Consider the following 12,179-nt stretch of genomic DNA (forward strand, 5'->3'; position numbering starts at 1 on the left):
TATGTTTTGCCTTGAAATGCACATTAAAACAATGAATACGCTCTTTTTTTTTTCATCTGGACAAGCAGCAATGATTTATTAGACACTTACTGCTGGGCAGAGTGTAGGGAATAGGCATTGCCATGAACTCTAGATGAGGTTTTAATTTGGCAAAAGCCTTCTAGAAAGCAGTTTGACAGTTATTACTTGAATGGTACCTGTACATATCCTTTGATTTAGCAATTTCAGTTCTAGGATTTCATTCTTTAGAAATACTGATGCCAGTTCACAAAAGTATACATTTAAGGGTGTTTATAGAGGAGAAGGGGGCAAGATGGAGGACTAGAAGCAGCCCATGTGCACTGCTCTTAAGGAAAGGATAGAAAGTTGTGGGTGGATGCCCACCTACGGATGGGCCATCTTGGAGAGAGCATTGTGCATCATCGGAGAAGTGATGGGGGACATTTAGAGTGAAGGAGAAAGTGATGGGATGATCCACTTGGCAAGATCAGAAGGTACCTGGGGGAGGCATCCACACATGGAGAAGGAAGGTGGAGAGAACACTGGGGCTCTGTGTTGCCCCTGTGGACACTGTGGCCCAAACTGTTAGGGGCCCCCACTGCCATAGACCTCTGGACTCTTCAGGGAGCTGCTTGGAGTCTATGCAGCAACATTGCACTGGAGAACGGGCATAGCAGGGACCTGATGGCTCCTGTTCTCAAGTTGCTGCAACTGATGCCATTCTGAGCTCTCAGGTCCAGAGTGCCAGGCCTACACTGGGCTCAGCTTTGCACCAGCTGCCTCTCTATCACTCCACCTGGGCCAAGAAGGGAGCAGGGAGAGTGGACACTCTCATATGCCCTGTAACTGGGAGCTGAGCACCCCTCCACCCCACAGGGAATCTGAGCAGGATGGGTGCCACACATGCCACCTGAAAGGCCCTGTGGTGACTGCGTTTGCAAGGCCTGGATAGGAAGAGAGCCTCAGCTGTCCAGCGGCCCAGCTCCATGGCCATGCACCCTGTGACCCCCAAGCTACTGGGCCCATGGCTCTGCCTCCTTGGTTCCCACACTGCTGCCCAGCCCCATGACTTCAGCTCTGAGGTTTCTCCACTGCCATTGGGCCTTACGGCCCTGCCTCTAATCCTCTGGTGCTGTTGCTGAGTCCTGTGGCCTAGGCAGAGCAATCTCCCACGATGCCAGCCTTCACGGAAAAGGACCCACTCAGCCTCCTACCTGAGCTTCCAACAGTGGCCTGGGGAACAATCTACCACTCTGCACAAAGATCATCCAGCACCAGCATGGATGGTGATGATCACAGGGGAACAGGACAATACAAAACAGCTGCATTGTAGGCTCTCAGTGCACCCACCCCTCTCCTGACAGGTCAGTCTTCCAGAGTAGGTCATAAAAGTGCTATCTAGGGACCTCTCTTCCTTCTCACTAAGGAGGAGAGTTTCCAGCAAAGGAGAAAAAGTGTGCCACAAATCTGTCTGCCCTGAGCTGTCAAAAGAGATTTCAGATGAGAAGAAACCAGCACAAGAACTCTGGCAACATGAAAAAACAAGCTAGTTCAATACTCATAAGGGATCACATTGATGTACAGCAATAGACCCCAATAAAAAAGGAAATTGTCAAAATATCAGAAATAGAATTCAGAATATGGATGGCAAATAAGATGAATGGGATTGAGGAGAAAGTTAAAAACCAACACAAACAAGCCAAAAAATTTTTAGGATATAAACAAACAAACAAAAAAATGAAAGTTGCAAAGAGCTAGAAAACATAACAAAGGATATGGCAGAACTCATTTAGGGAATTTCAAAATGCAGCAGAAAGCTTCAGTAACAGACTAGACCAAGCAGAAGAATCTCAGAGCTTGAATACAGGGCTCTTGAACTAACCCAGTCAGTCAAAGATCTAGAAAAAAGAAGAATGAACAATCACTGAGAGAAATATGGGACTATGATAAGCAAACCAATATATGAATTACAGGTATCCCTGAGGGAGAAGAAGAAAGAGTAGAAAGCATGGAAAACCTATTTGATGGAATTATTGGAGAAAACTTCCCTGATATTGCCAGAGATACAGATCCAGATGCAGGATGGTCAATGAACACCAGGAAGATTCATAGCAAATAGGACATGTTCGTGACACACAGTCATCCACTTGGCCAAAGTCAAAATGAAGGAGAAAATTCCACAAGCAACAAGACAAAAGCAACAACAAACCTACAAGGGAAAATCCATCAGGATAACAGCAGATTTCTCAGAGGAGACCTTAAAATCCAGATGAGATTAGGGCTCCATATTTAGTCTTCTTAAACAGAACAACTGTTAGCGAAGAATTTTATATCCTGAAAAACTAAGTTTCATAAATAAGACTTTTCCAGACAAGCAAATACTAAGGGAATTTGTTACTAGTAGACCTGCCCTACAGGAAATACTTAGAACTCCATTATACATGGAACAGCACAGTAGATAACCACCAGTGTAAAACCACCCAAAAGTTAAAGCTCATAGCTCTTATAAAACAATAGCAGAAGAGGGAAAACAAACAAACAAACAAACAAACAAAACAAGGTATCATCCAACATGATGAACAGAACAGTATCCCACATGTTAATACTAACACTGAACATGAATGGTCTTAATGCTCTACTTAAAAGATGTTGACTGGCTAAATGGATGAAAAAACAAACCCCAAGTATAGTCTGTCTCCAGAAAACACATCTAACTCACAAGGACTCACACAGACTCAAGGTAAATGGGTAAAAAAAAAATATTCCACACAAATGGAAACCAAAACCCAGCATGGGTAGCCATTCTCATATCAGATAAAATGGACTTTAAATCAACATCAGTAAAAAACAGCCACATTGAAAAGTGGGCAAAAGACATGGACAGAAGTTTTTCCAAAGAAGACAGTCGAATGGCCAACAAACATATGAAAAAATGCTCAACATTACTAATCATCAGGGAAATGCAAATTAAAACCACAATGAGCTATCACCTTACACCTGTCAGAATGACCATTATTAAAAATTCAAAAAGCAATAGATGCTGTCATGGATGCAGAGAGAAAGGAATGCTGATACACTGGTGGTGGTACTGCAAATTAGTACAATCTTTATGGAAAACTGTATGGAAATTCCTCAAAAAAAAATGTAGACTTACCATTTGATCCAGCAATTCCACTACTGGGTATCTACCCATAGGAAAAGAAGTCATTTTTTATTGCAATGTCAGTAAATCAATGTTTAAGTCAATGTTTATTGCAGCATAATTCACAATTGCAAAGATGTGGAAGTAGCCTAAATGCCCATAAATTCATAAGTGAAACTGGGGTGTATAGATATACCATGGAGTATTACTGATCCATAAAAAGAAATGAAATAATGTCTTTTGCAGCAATTTGAATGGAACTGGAAACCATTATCCTAAGCAAAATATCTTGGGAATGAAAAAAAAAAAACACTACAGGTACTCTCTAATAATTGGGAACTAATTGGTAGGCACACATGGGCACAAAATGGTGTAAAGCTCATTGGAATCCAAGAAGGGGGGAGAGTAGGAGAGGGTGTGGGGTAAAAACTTACCTATCAGGTACAATGAATATTATTCTGGTGATGGATCCATTAAAAGTCCCAACTTAAATATCAAGCAAGATATCCATGTAACAAAAACATTTGCACCCCCTAATATTTTGAAATAAAAAGAATGCTTATAGTAGTATTGTTTGTACAGAAAAAAAGTGAAAATTCTTGAAATAGATATTAGTAGGAGATTATTTGAATGACATTTGCTATGTCCAAATAAGGGACTATTATGCTGCCTTTTAAAAGACTGAGGTGGATAAGAACAGACATTTTTAATACATTGATAACAAAGTAAGTTGTAGAATAACATATACATTTTGATTCTATTGTAAAATAGATATGTGTGTCATATGTGCACATATATGTCAGTGAATTACATGCACATATAATTCATATCAGCATATGCATAGAAAAACTCTGGTAGAATTTACAAACAAAATGTTAACAGAGAAAGGCTGGGAATTATAGGAGACTTTTATGTTCTGCTTGATTCATTTCTCCAGCACTTGAAAGGTTTTACAATACATGCTTTTTAATCCAGGAATAAAAAAACTCTATATAAAAGTTGTGAAAATATGGTAGATACATAATGACTCATAGGCAAATCTTAGTCGAGCATAGTGGAGAATATTTTTCTCATGGTAACAAGCAACCAATCTGATTATCTGTGGAAGAAAGAATCTAGGAAATTATTATTTTTGCCAAGCATACAACAAATAAATACTTGTTGAGTGAATAAAGAACTAAATAGAGAAAAAATTGATTTGCTTTGGTAGCTAAGAAAGGAAGGGCTCTATAAATTTCTCATAGGATCTAGTAATCATTTCCTCAACAGTACCTGAAGAAAGAAATGCTCAAATATCTCCGGCCATTTCTTTTCCCCTTCTTGCAATTCCTCAAGCTATCCTCAGTGTCCTGACATCAATGTGGAATCTTTGTATAATACAAGCTATAAACATAACCTATTAGGGAACACAAGCACAGCATTTCATATTGATTAGAAATGAATTATATCAAGAAGAAATTCCAGAGGAAATTGTCTCTGGAGTCCAATATTCTGAATTATGTCAACCCCGTGGCAGCGATTAAATCAAGTACGATCTTGAAAGGCACTTAAAGATCTATCATTTTAAATGTGATCATGCTTAATTGTATAGCGCTCCTTCAAATACCAACCTTGACAGTTTAACAAATATTTTGGCCATTAGCTACATTATAAATGTTAGTGAGCTTGAAGATTCATATAACCAATTTAAAATGAGCAGATGGGACCTGAAGATTGGGGTTTGTTTATATGTAAAGAGAACTTAACAAGATTAGGCCTTACAATTGAAGTTTTAGAACTATTGTCTATGCATATTCCACATGTCCCTGATGCCCTGAGAGTTTTTTTTTTTTCCCCCACAGTCATTGGGACAAGCATAGACACCTGGTCAATTCAGTTTAAACGTCCAGTGACATTGAGATTTGGAATTGGATTTAGAGATGGTCAGTTCTCTACATATAAGTAGAATTGTAACATCTGAGGACAGGAGTAGTGGTGAGTCTGTATTTCTCTGTGTGGATTGAGAGTAGAGAAAGCCTATTAGGTGGGGGGTGGAGAGAGAGGGAGAGATAATGAGAGAGAAGGAGGAGGAAGAGGAAGAGAAGGAGGAGGAGGAAGAGGAAAAGAAGGAGAAGGAGGAGAAGGAGGAGGAGAGGAAGAAAAAGTAGAGGGAAGGAAAAGGACAGGAGGTATAGGAGTAACCAGATACACAGAAAGGAGCAGAGATAAAATGCAGTAAGAGAATATTGCCTAGGTTTCTGAGGCATTCACAGTTGCAGGTCCTTTCTGAGTCAAGATCATATTTGTATAACCATTTCTTTCTTTTCCTTAAGCTACTTTGGCATAATTTCTACTGCCTGCAAGGAAAGAGTCCTAATTAGCACCAGAGAGGAAGAAGAAGTGTCTTTGTCCAGTATTATTTCAAATAAGTCTGGAAATCAAACAGTGTCTAGATTGACAGAACACCCCTGTGTTTGCTGGGGTCTCTGCCTCATTTCTGGACTCTGGGTAACTGTGGAGTCTGCCACCCCCAGACTCAGATCATTTCGATTATTTCATTCTATTAATAACACTTGATTTCCACTGAAAGCAGTGGATACTTGGCACAGAATATTGGAGGTAGAAGGGGCCTTGGAAATTACCTGTATAGCCTCCTCATTTAGCAGATAAGAAAACAGAGGCTCTAAGGGATGAAGAGGTTTATTCAAGGTTACATGATAAATTAGCAGCAAAATCATGACCAGAACCTTCCAACATTAGATTCTTCCATGTATACTGCCAGCCAAAGTGAACATCTGTGTTGGGCCACAGCCAAGGGAAAAAAAAAAAACAGTGCTGTGGGGAAATGGTGATAAACTTCATGAAAAACAGCAATTTTCATCAACTCTCATCTTCTTGGGAGGTGGCTTGGAGTTCTAGCTTTTTCCTGCAGAGTTTTTGGCCCTGCTCCCACAGCAAGAATAGCATTCAGCTTCACAGCCTTTATTTCGGGGGTCAGTATAGTAAATAAGATGAAAGCCCCAAGCTTAATTGGAGCTTCTTTTATAAAACAGAATGGAAGGGTCATTGAAATGTCAAAACATTTTCCAGTGATCTGGGTGACTTACCTTTCCCCAAAGTAATTGCCAGATTTTTCAGCATGACATTTGCATTGTGGAAGGGCTTGCAGGGGAATTAGAAATCACACCAGGCCAGGTTTTCATCCTCTGCAATGATGGAAATAGGGAATTCCCACTGAGGTCTTGCACATATTTTGCTTTCAATTCCTTCAATCATTTTTGGCTTTTAGAGCAGCTTCCAAGCTATTTCATGAACTATACTTTTTTCCTATGTAGAACCTGCTGTCATTAAATCAACCCAGAATTCAAATTTCAACAAATTATTGGGACAAATTTATTAGTTTTAAAGAAGTCAAATGAATATTCACTCTCAGTAAAATCACTAATCAAACTGACAACAAACCCATATCCATAATGATGTCTTAATGGATGGTGATTTATATACACTATTCATTTTGCTAGTTTCAATTAATGGTAGATAGTATGTACTTGTAACTAATCATTCCTTTTCTTGTGTATTGAAAGAGGACAGTAATGTAGTTAAACAATTTCAGGATTTGATAAATCAGGGCTGTGCTATTTTGAGGTTTGAAATTTAGCTTGTGCTATGGTTTAAATGTGTCCCCCCAACAAAGTTCATGCACGTGTTGAAAACCTAATCCCAAATGCAACAGTGTTGAGAAATGGGACCTCTAAAAGTGGTAAGTTACGAGTGCTCTTTCCTCTCGAATGGATTAAGTCATTATTGCTGGAGTGGGTTAGTTACCAAACAGGAGTGTGTTCCTGAAAAAAGGATAAGTTCAGTTCCCTTTCTCTCTTACTCTCTTATGTTCTCTTGCCCCTCTGCCATCTGTCATGGGACGATGCAGCAAGAAGACTCTTGCCAGATGTCAGCACTTTGATTTTGGACTTACCAGTCTGCAGAAGTGTAAGAAATAAACTTTTTTTCTTTATAAATTAGCCAATCTGTGGTATTCTGTTATAGCAATGCAAAACAGCCTAAGACACCTTACTTGACAATCACTTTTACTGTCAAAGTGTAAGTGTCAGGGAAAATAGGTAAAATGCTTACCTACCATTAATTGAATGTGCTAGTTACTTTACATGAATTCTCCCATTTCCTTGTCAAAGCAACCCTATCAGATAGGCATTATCATTCATGACTACCTTCCTTTTACAGTTGAGACTACAGAGTCTCAGAGAGACTGAGAGACTTAAGCCCATACAACTATTCCTTGGCTGGGCTGGAAAGTAAACTCAAGTGTTTCTGACGCTATGGCTTGTGCTTTTTTCTCTGCCAAGATACATCCAGCAAACACTCAGCAGCAGTTTATTTATTCATTAATTACCTTATTCATCAAACATTTATCAAGTCCCCACAATACATGTACCAGACAGGCTCTGGCAGTACAGAGATGAATAAGATCCAGACCCTACTCCGGGGGTGGGAGATGGAGAGGGGTATACTTGGAAACAGATGATTGCCAAACAAAGTAGCCACCACTGTCACAGAGCTATGTACACAAACCAACCATTATAAGAAACACTTCATTTGCTGATACACATTTTACTTATTTCTCCACTGAAGTCATTTTGTTGGCATTCTTCAAGTTGCTTTGTGTAATTCAAAATAGTAGAACTGTTTCTTTAATAGCTTTCAGTTCATCAGAATAATGGAGGCTGGATATCTGCCAAGTAGCCCAATACTGGTTAGGTTTTACCTTAGTTATCTACCTTAGTGGTTTCTTGCCCAAACTGACATTTCATCCAAAGGATGACTTAGGTGCAGAGTTTAAGTCAGTCAAGAGAGCTTTTGTTTCTTCCAGGGAAACAGTACCTTTGCTACATCAGTGTTTCACCATGTGTGTTGTTATTTTTTTTTTCTTTTTCTTTTTTGATTTCAGAATATTTTGGTGTTACAAACATTTTGGTTACATATAATGCTTTTGCCTTGCCCAAGCCAGCGCTACAAGCATGCCCTTCCCCTAAATAATGCACTCCACATTCATCAGTTGTGAGTTTACCTACCGCCATCATCCCCCTCCCACCTGACCGGCACCATGTGAGCACCTCAGTGTTGATCCGTTAGTACCAATCTGATGGCAAATACCCGTGGTGCTTGTTTTTCCATTCTTGTGATACCTCACTTTGAAGGATGGGCTCAAGCTCTAACCAGGATAATATAGGGGTATTAGTTCATCATTATTTTTTGTAGTTGAGTAGAACTCCATGGTATTACATATACCACATTTTATTAATCCACTCATGTATTGATGGGCACTTGGGTTGTTTCCACATCTTTGCAACTGTGAATTGTGCTGCTGTAAACATTCAAGTGCAGATGTCTTTATTATAGTATGTCTTTTTTTCCTTTGGATAGATGCCTAGTAGCGGGATTGTTGGATCAAATGGTACTTCTATTTTTAGCTCTTTATCTCCAAATTACTTTCCACAGGGGTTGTACTAATTTGAAATCCCACCAGCAGTGTATGAGTGCTCCTATCTCTCCACATCCATGCCAGCATTTGTTGTTTTGGGACATTTTGATAAAGGCCATTCTCACTGGAGTTAGGTGATATCTCATTGTGGTTTGGATTTGCATTTCCCTAATGATTAGAGATGCTGAGCACTTTTTTATATGTTTGCTGGCCATTAATCTGTCTACTTTTGAAAAGTTTCAGTTCATGTCCTTTGTCCACTTTTTGATGGGGTTGTTTGATTTTTTCTTGTTAATTTTCTTAAGTTCTATATAGATTCTTGTTATCAGCCCTTTATTGGATACGTAGAATGCAAATATTTTCTCCCATTCTGTAGGCTGTTTATTCATTCTAATGATAGTTTCTTTGGCTGTGCAGAAACATTTTAATTTGATCAGGTCCCATTTGCTTATTTTTGTAGCTGCTGTGATTGCTTTGGTGGCATTCTTCATAAATTCTTTGCCTAGGTCAACGTCTATAAGAGTTTTCTCAAGATTTTCTTCTAGAATTTTTAAGGTTTCACACCTTAGGTTTAAGTCTGTTATCCATTGTGAGTTGATTTTTGTGAGAGGTGAGAAGTGGAGATCCAGTTTCAATCTTCTGCATGTAGTTATCCAGTTTTCCCAGCACCATTTATTGAATAAGGATTCTTTTACCCAATGTACATTTTTGTCTGTTTTGTCAAAGATTAGGTGATAATATGAGGATGGTTTTACATCTGGGTTCTCAGTCCTGTTCCATTGCTCTATATCTCTGTTCTTGTGCCAGTACCATGCTGTTTTGGTTACTATAGCCTTGTAGTACAGCTTGAAGTCTGGTAGACTGATGCCTCCCAATTTCTTCTTTTTGCTTAAGATTGCTTTGGTTATACAAAGTCTTCTCTGGTTCCATATGAAGCATAATTATTTTTTCTAGATCTGTAAAGAATGATGATGGTATTTTGATAGGTATTGCATTAATTCTGTAGATCACTTTAGGCGTACGGACATTTTAACAATATTGATTCTGCCAATCCGTGAGCATGGTAGGGTTTTCCATATGTTTACATCTTCTACAATTTCTTTTCTCAGTGTTTCATAGTTCTCCCAATATAGGTCTCCCACCTCCTTCATTAAATATATTCTTAAATATTTGATTTTTCTTTCATGCTATCGTGAAAAGTTCTGGGTGTTTGATTTGATTTTCAGCTTGGCTGTTATTGGTGTATATGAATGCCACTTATTGTGTGCATTGATTTTGTATCCTGAGACTTTACTGAATTCATTTATCAATTCCAGGAGTCTCTTGGTTGAATCCTTGGGATTTTCTAATGATATGACAATATCATATCATCAACAAAGAGTGAGAGTTTGATCTCTTCTGCTCCCATTTGGACACCCTTAATTCCCCTCCATTGTCTGCTCTGGCTAGGACTTCCAGCACTATGTTGAATAGAACTGCAGATGGTGGACAACCTTGTCTGGTTCCAGTTCTAAGCAGGACATGTCTGTTTTTATTGCAAACATTGTTCTTTGAAGCCCCTTAAGAAAGATATAACTTTGCAAGTAAACATTTTCTTTTGATTTTTATTTTTTCCAGAAACATGTATTTAGCTACTTTCAGGTACTCAAAAACATACTCCATTACTAGCTTTCAGTACTGCTAGAAGGATTGGTATATGCAAGGGATGAACATTTATTTGAAGGAAACCTGTTTTATTTCATTAAGAGTCATTTCACCATCTATAAATTGTAGGTAGATGCTCTGCATTCTTCACAGGGCTGTAAATAGGATCAAATGATATAATATAGGCAAAATTATTTTGGAAACTCTATCAGATATTGTAGCTGTTGTAAAAGTGAACTTATGTGCTCCAAAGTATATTGATCATACATTGCAAAGTATATGGTTGTGGTTTAGGTGGACTAAAGAATTTCATTTTTGAAATAAATTCTAACTAATTAGACATCTTTGTGGTATGAATGACTTGCTCTAGCATACTTGTTCTATAGATTCCAATGTTGAACTTTCTTATAGCAGGATACATTGCCTTGCCTTTTTAAAGCATATGTACTTTCATTAACTAATGCTTTAAATAATAATTCTGATTCACTGTAACTGGAATCCATCTTCATAAGTATATATTTGGTTTTTCTAGTACCCAAGTATATTTCAAACAATGACAACCAAAACAACTTAAAGGTTTCAGCAGAGCCAAATTAAATGTCTAAAACATTTTAAAAACCACTTTCCACAAAGCCAGACCCCTGGCTATGAGAATAACACTGGTCAGCAGTATTGTCATAGTCCCCCATCTGTCATACTGTACTTAAACACCATTACAATTTGATACAGAAAGTGAGTCAGAAGCAAATGATTAAATCTGAGCTTTGACTTGCTGTGAAAATGTCAAATGACCACATAAAAAGAGACAGCTGTAACTGCATCATAAATGTGCTAAAGGAAGGGGCAACTGATGATCTTGGGTAGATTAGAGCACAAAGCACAGAGAAATTCATGATGGGGCTGTATCTCTGGATGGCACTAACTGGTGTTAGTATAAGAAAAGTTACTGCTGGAGTCTTTGGATTGCCTCTGGGAACATGTTAAATACTTCTTCCAAATTTCAGTTACTATTTCTAAAAGCCATAAAAGGAGAGTCAATTTGGTGTGGGCCTCCTGAAAAAAGAAAGGAAAACACCCAGTGGGCCTTTGGTATTATAAAATTATCATATAGACTGTATTGGAGAATTATGGGGAAAATAGGAGGCAGGGGAAACCTATTCCTTCATTTCCAGATAAATGGCAGAGTCTGGCAATAAAATTTCATTGTTCATGAAGTTAGAGTGCTTTGATATAACAGTTCCAAAAGAGGCGCAGAATGCCACAGACGAGTTCTTCAAACCACAGCCATCATCTATGAAAGTATATTAGGGGCAGGCAAGGATGGAAGGCAGGGAGAAAAATAACTAGTCTTGAACTCAAAGTTAGGTTTGAGGATGAGCAATACTGCTCATCCTGCAAAGGCGGTTTTGCTTCCAAACTTTTTCTTGAGATTTTTATTTTGCTGTCACATTATTTTTAAGTTTCACAGATTTTCTTTTTTTTTCTATCATCATTCTTAGGTTTATAGCTTTTGGTTCTTATTTTATGGATTTAGTTTACAACATTACCTCTTGGAGGGTTTCAATTATTGTTTAGTCAAACTTTCTGGCTGCCTACAACATTGTTTCTGTTTTTTTTGGAGTTTTATTGATTTGTTTCATTTTATGTTGTTTTTTAACTTTTTGGATCTCTTTGATTCTCTCACATCAGAGACTTTCCTCAAACAACTTGTGATTCTTGGCTTCTACTCATTTTTAAGAATGAGACAATAAAATGTTGGTCAATTACCATGTATAATGGAAAAAGATTATCAATGAATAGTGGTGGTGTGTGGTGTCAGAACCCCCCGCCCCACCACACACACACACACACACACACACTTGCTATTATACGTAAGTCTTTTCTCTTGGTTTGGTCAATTTCCTATCTGAAAGTGTA

Source organism: Lemur catta, chromosome 13 (genome assembly GCF_020740605.2).
Source record: "Lemur catta isolate mLemCat1 chromosome 13, mLemCat1.pri, whole genome shotgun sequence".
Lineage (NCBI taxonomy): Eukaryota > Metazoa > Chordata > Mammalia > Primates > Lemuridae > Lemur > Lemur catta.